Source organism: Chinchilla lanigera, unplaced genomic scaffold (assembly GCF_000276665.1).
Source record: "Chinchilla lanigera isolate Chin_1 unplaced genomic scaffold, ChiLan1.0 scaffold00015, whole genome shotgun sequence".
Taxonomy (NCBI): Eukaryota; Metazoa; Chordata; class Mammalia; order Rodentia; family Chinchillidae; genus Chinchilla; species Chinchilla lanigera.
The window spans coordinates 19,362,857-19,369,527 of NW_004955416.1; the positions used below are offsets into that span (position 1 = coordinate 19,362,857).

Genomic DNA, 6,671 nt, shown 5'->3' on the forward strand with positions numbered 1-6,671 from the left:
CTTTGGTAGGTTGACAGTCTGCAAAAATATCAGCTCATGGTTATAAGCTTTTTTTTTTTTTGGTGATACTGGGGGTTGAACCCAGGGTCTCCACACTGAGCTACATCCATATGCTATTTTTTTTTATTTTGAGACAGGGTCTCACTAAATTGCTCAGCTGGGCTTGAACTCGCAATCTTCCTGCCTCCGTCTCCCAGAGTGCTGGGATTACAGGCACATACCATTACATACCCCATGGTACCCTTTTAAAGATAGGTATTCTTTTCTTTTTTTTCTTTTCTTTTCTTTTCTTTTCTTTTTTTTTTTCTTTCTTTCTTTCTTTCTTCTCTTCTCTTCTCTTCTCTTCTCTTCTCTTCTCTTCTCTTCTCTTCTCTTCTCTTCTCTTCTCTTCTCTTCTCTTCTCTTCCTGCAGTCCCGGGGCAGGGGGTGTGGGGAGGAGGCACTGTATGAGAGGCCGGTTTTCTGCTGACTCACATGGGTGTGGGAAGGTGCCTGTGGAAATTCAAGTAATCTCTGAATTCTGTCCTTTTGCTCCCAGAATCCATAAAAATCACAGCTCAGTTTCAAAGTTTGGATAATCCAGATTGACAAATGCCTTCTTAGGAAAAATGATTTTGACGCTCAGTTTATTTCTCTGGATTGCTGCTCTTTCTCCAGTTTGGGCTTGGGGTTTCTTACCACTTTGTCAGCTCTTTAAAGATTTTATGAAAATTAAAAGAAAAATTATCCAGCATGCTTATTTGGTTGATCCAAATTGCTAGTCACTTTGATTCCAGGAAATCTCAAGTTCCAAGACTCATCTAATTTTAACAGCAACCAGATGATGTAGACACAATTAATCTGATTTTTCTAATGATGCAAATGTGATTCAGGGAGTTTAAATAACTTGCAAAAGGTCACACAGCTAACAGACAATGCAGTAAGATTCCAACCAAGTTTCTGACTTTAATTCTATACCTCTTTCTGAGGTTCGTCATGTAACCTTGGAGAAGTCACTTTACTCCTCTGGTTTAAATTTTATTTACAAAATGTGATAGTCAACTTTTCATTATTTTAACAAGTGCCCATGATAAATCAGCTAAAAAAGAGAAAATGTTATTCTAGCTCACAGTTTTATAGGTTTAAGTCTAGGATCATTTGACCCTGATGCCTTTGGGGGACATCCAAAATCCAAACTATAGCACAAAATGAAGAAAATAGAAGGACCCATATCAAAGAATTATGCAGGTGAAATGAGCTAGTATATGTAAAGCATTTTTGTCTATGTCTTACACATAGAATTTAACAAATATTTGTAGTTTCTAATATTGTGATTGTAATTCTTTTTTTAACTTTAATTTTTTTTTTTTTTTTTTTTTTGGTCTTTTTGAGACAGGGTCTCACTATGCAGTTCAGGCTGGCCTGGAGCTCACTTTGTAGCCCAGGCTGATCTCAAACTCACAATGATCCTCCTGCCTCAGCCTCCCAAGTGCTGGGATTACAGATATGTACCACCAAGACTGGCTATAATTTTTTAAGGAAATCAGACTTAGGTAGAAGCTGGAGTGGACCAATTGAAAAAATACTTGCCAACCTCTCTCTCATTCATTCATTAATTTGCTCACCATTTGCAGGCTCCTCCTAGTGAACATGTAGGCCAAGGTGCCTCCCTATCCTGGAGTTCCAGAGAGCGGAGTTACTTCCTTTCTGGTCTCTAGGATAAGAGAGGAGTTTTGTCTGAGTAAATGGTTTGCAGTTACAGTATTTGTTAAGCCCTTTTCTTATTTTCTTGTCTCGTTTCTCAAGTCCCACTCTTTTCATCTTACAGACCCACAGTGGGTAGATTCTACAGCCAGGAGTTATTATCGTGGAGTTCTTCCACTGGGCTCTCTCAGCCTTCGGATGACGGGAGTCCTAAAGCATGAGCTACTTGCTTCTTTTCTTTTCTCAGGTGTTAGCTGTCTCCTTAGAGACTGCCAGGCCTTCCCTGGAAAATGAGAGGCCAAACCTGAGAGTCACCCATCAGATGAATAGTTGACGAACCATAAATATCCATCAGGTGCTTGCAATGTGCCGAGCTTTCTATGTGGGCTCTGAGGAGATTGTGAAGGTAACCATAACACGGTCCCGGGACAGGGCAAAGAGCACAATAGCCCATCAATAGCAGTTCCCTTTAACAACGGAAAGGTGTCAGGCAGTATTTAGGTGTAAGATGAATGCAATCTGGGTAGGGTGCTAGGAATTCAGAGGGGAAAGGAGGAAGAATGTATGTGTGCATCAAGTGTATGTTTTGTGATTGGTGTCCAGCTCCCAGTTAGGAGGCAAACTGAATGAAGACACTCTTTCTGGGAGAGAAGGTGGAACAACCCTAGGGGCCAGAGAGTGAAAAAGTGGAGAAGGGGACTGAGGTTGTAGCTGTCTTGCACAGGGCCCTGATGCAACCCCAGCACTGAATAAAGAGAAAGAAGGAAAGAAGACATAGAAAACATAGGGAAGGACCAGAGGCAATATATCAAGTTAGAATACAAAAATCCCAGCAAGAAGCCAAAGTCACGGTAGGTATCTAATCTGATGTGTGGTTCCCGGCAACACACATGAAATCAAATAGTGTTCAGCTTGACTTTGTTCATGTAGATCAGGTATCTATCCAGATGCTTATTGGAGGGCTGGGGATATAGCTCAGTGGCACAGCACCTGCCTGGCAAGCACAAGGTCCTGAGTTTGATTTCTAGTACCAAAACAAAACAAAAACAAAAAACAAAACAAAATAAAACAAAACAGGTGCTTATTGGTAAGTCTAGTCTTGGGTATATGCAATTTTTTTTGTAATAATTACTAGAACCCATCATTCTTATTCCCCTCCTCTTCTTTTGTGGTCCTGGGAATTGAACCCAGAGCCTCGTGCATGCTAGGCAAGTGCTCTACCCTTGAGCTACATCCCAGCCCTCATTCTTGCCTCTGAGAATAGACAAAGACCTCCTACCTCAGAGATCTATTAGAAAGGTCAGCTAAAAGAAATAGAACTTAGCATCCATCTGAATCCTGGGATTCCTACAGCTTGTTTCTGTTCTCATACTATTTCTTTCAGGATTCTTATTTCCTTAAATGTTGTCTTGCTTCTAACCTTGGACCTGGGTGAAATAAAGATTCAGGATGGGGTTGAAGAAAGTGGTTGAGAACTAAGACCAAGCCCAAAATTTCTTCTTTCTCATTCTTAGTGTACATGGCAAAAAGTGGGCAAGACAGCCAGGCGTAGTGGCACACATGTGTAATCCCAGGACTTTGGGAGGCTGAGGCAGGAGAATCGCAAATTAGAATCTTGCTTGGGGAATTTTGTGACATCCTATCTCAATTTTTTTTGATACTGGGGAATAAACCCAGGGTCTTTGGACTAAGCTTTATCCCTAGTCCTTTTTATTTTTACTTTTTGAGACAAAGTCTTATGAATTTGCTTAATTGCCCCGGGTAAGCTTGTACTTGCTCTCTCCTGGCCTTAGCTTCTCAGACTGATGAGGTTACAGGCCTGCGCCACCATGCCTGGCCCTATCTCAAAATTTAAGTAAATAAATAAGTACGGCTGGGGATGTGAAGGGCTCTGGGCTCAATCTCCAGGTATGGGGGTTGGTTAGGGGGAAGGAACTGGGTATAACTTCTCAAGCATTGACTGAATTGGACCATTTGAGAAGGTAAAGTACCAAAAAATAGTTTGCTATGCTCATTGCTTTCAAATTTTATCAGGATGTTATTTTATTGAAGTCTTCAATATTAATAATATCATAATTGCTTTATGTTTACATGTCATTGCATATGAAATACAAATCTCTCTTTGTTGGTTTGTTTGTTTCTTTTTTTTGGTAGTCTTAGTGATGGAAACTAGAGTCTTCTCACTGAGCTATGGACCTAGCTTTCTCTTTTGCTTTTTCTTTCTTTTTTTTTTTTTTTTTTGAGATGGAGTCTTACTAAGTTGCTAAATTGCCTAGGCTGGGCTCAAACTTTTGATCCTTCTGCCTCAGCCTCCCAGAGTGTTGGCACAGGCCACCATCACAGGCATGTGCCATCTCACACCACACAGAGTTTCATATTTCTTTTTTTTTTTTTGTCTTTTTGACACAGGTCTCGCCATGCAGTTCAGTCTGAACTTGAGCTCACTTTGTAGCCCAGGCTGGCCTTGAACTCGCAATGATAGTGTAAGAACTTGAAAGTGTAAATAAAATCTGAAAGGTGTAATGGAGATTGTGAACCGCAAAGAAACTGTTCAAAGGGAGGGATGAGGGAAAAGAGAAACAGAAAGAAGGGAAAAAATATATACATACCTATACACACCCAGGATAACTGAGTCATACTATCGACTTCTATTGCTTCACTGACAGGAACAGTTAATGCTTAATTGTTTGATCAACCTTAAATGCCTATATTTGTTTAACTGAATAACCAATTTGAAGATAACAACATGTAATACAATATCTATTGTTAATTTTCTATCATCTTGTATGAAACTCCATATTGCTTCTATTGTTTGGTTGTTGCTTTGTTAATGTCTGTTTGTTAATATGTTTTTGTTCTTTATCTTTTTTTTTTTTTGTGGTACTGGGGATCGAACTCATGACCTTGTGCTTGCCAGGCAGGCGCTTATGCCACTGAGCTATATCCCCAGCCCCTTGTTCTTTATCTTTAAAAATCAAAAAAAAAAAAAAAAAGAAAGAAAACCCAAAACAGCCAAGAGAGAGCAATAAAAAAAGAGGGAGTAGTGGAGTTTTAAATCTTGGTCCCTAAGGGGCAGCAAACAAAAATCCACACAAAGCAAATGTGAAATCCATAAAGTATCTGAAAGGAGAAGGAAATGGTTCAGGAAATTCAAAAGAAACCAAAGAGAAAAGAGGAGGAAATAGATACAGACCAAGAGTCCCAGACTGGCCGCTAAAGGGGCTGGGAGAATCCCAGGTGGAGATGGAGGCGTTTTCCGAGAGAGTAAGCCTGCGGTTGTTAGAAGCGGAGGATGTGGCCTGCAGGGCGCAGCCCACGTGACAGATGCCAGGTGACCGACAATGCCTGGCCTAGGAGCTCAGCAGGAAAACTGCTCCTGCCCTACAAGGGCAGACTCCTGCCCAAGAGCCCGGAAGTAGCTCTTAGACAAATCCCCAAGGACACCCAAGAGTGGAGGGAGGTACATTCCCGACCGTTGACCGGGTTGTCAGGGTTGCAGTGGGTCATGGGGCATCCTGGATTCAAAGGCAGTAAGTTTCGTGCATGGAGCAGGAGCAGCGGACGGAGCCTCCCAGCAGCGCTTCAGAGGGGCTGTGATTCCGTCAGTTTCACAGGTGAGTGAGGAGCTGGGCTAGACGGTGACAGTCCATTACTCCCCCAGGCCAGTGTCACCCAGCCCCAGAGTATGAGGCTGAGCGTGAAGCCCCAGCCGCTCCATCTCCAAGGCGTCCCACTTACCTCATGCTGGGCATTGTTTCATTTTTTGAAATCTCACCTAAGGTCAAGTTCTTTTATATTTGCTCTGAGCTAGAACAGGACCAGCCATGTGCTTAAGTGTCAGCACGTCAGCATTTCGAAACCTGCCACTTCCACATGACCTTAACACCTAGAGCTAAAATTGGTCGGCAGCTCAGAGCCCAGGCATCTCTTGCCTTTTCTGATGATTTCACGGAAGTGGGGGTGAGGCCGGGAGCCCTGAGAGGGCAGAGTCCAGAATAGGAAATATGCCTTGAACTGGTACTTAGGCTGTGCTTATGTATTTCCTTATATTCACACCAAACTTCTTCAAGAAATGTAGACCGCAGGAGGCAGGGGGTGTAGCTCAGTGGCAAAGCAAGTACTCAGCCTGTGTGAGGACACCCTGGGCTTGGGCCCCAGCACTGTCTTCTACACAAATACAAGGGCAGTGAATGATCAAAATATGCAGTGAATGTCTACATTTAAAGAAAATGTATTATAGTATAAGGCACATTAGCATTCATCCCCTTCAAGATACTCCCTTTGCTTCAAACACACTTATTCCATCATTCTTGCCAGCTTCTAAAGCAGTTCTGGAGTCCTCTTTTGTGAGGGTCTTTATGAAGTATGATAAATAATACAGTGAATCCTGCTGCTGAGTGCCATCCAACGTAAACGCAGGCTCGTAAAAACATCACAGGGTGTCCTCATTCACCTTATTCACTGGTCCGGCACTGCTGCTTCTAGCTCTTCCCCCAAATCACAATGACCATGAAAAGTAAATAATTTGAATGGATTCGGGACATGAGGCAACCACAACAGCATAACTAAGACACTCAGAGAGGGAGGCTTCCAGAGCTGTTTCAGAAAGTGGCAAGAACAATGGGATAAGCATGTTAGAAAAACACAAGGAAGAGTATTTAGAGGGGGATCAAAGGCAGTGTCTTTGTGTCTCTAACTGTAATAAATTTTTAAAAAAAGTTTAATATCCCCCATACTTTTTGATCACACCATAGAAAAGGAAATACTGTCCACACGTTTCTCTTCAGTTATTTGGAGAAAATATGATGCAGTTGCTTTCTATTTTTCTTGAAACATGTCATTAGATCTTGTTTGGATTAATTAACAATAGAATTATTTTTAATAAAAATATCAGCTGTTTAGGGGATGGTAACTCATATCTATTGCAAGACTATTATGTCAGCTGCTTTAACCTATATTGTTTCAGTAATTTTTGGGAGGGAGGAATG

The 6,671-nt window shown here is 41.7% G+C and overlaps 1 long non-coding RNA gene across 1 annotated transcript; it reads right to left on the reverse strand.

Annotated features, from left to right (window-relative positions):
• Window positions 1–346: 346 nt before the first annotated feature.
• LOC102014665 lies at window positions 347–5,457 on the reverse strand. Its single transcript, XR_260395.2, has 3 exons — window positions 4,877–5,457; window positions 1,605–1,693; window positions 347–492 (listed from the first exon to the last, which is right to left on the reverse strand). It is a non-coding gene; the product is annotated as an uncharacterized LOC102014665 (long non-coding RNA).
• Between the last annotated feature and the right edge of the window lie 1,214 nt (window positions 5,458–6,671).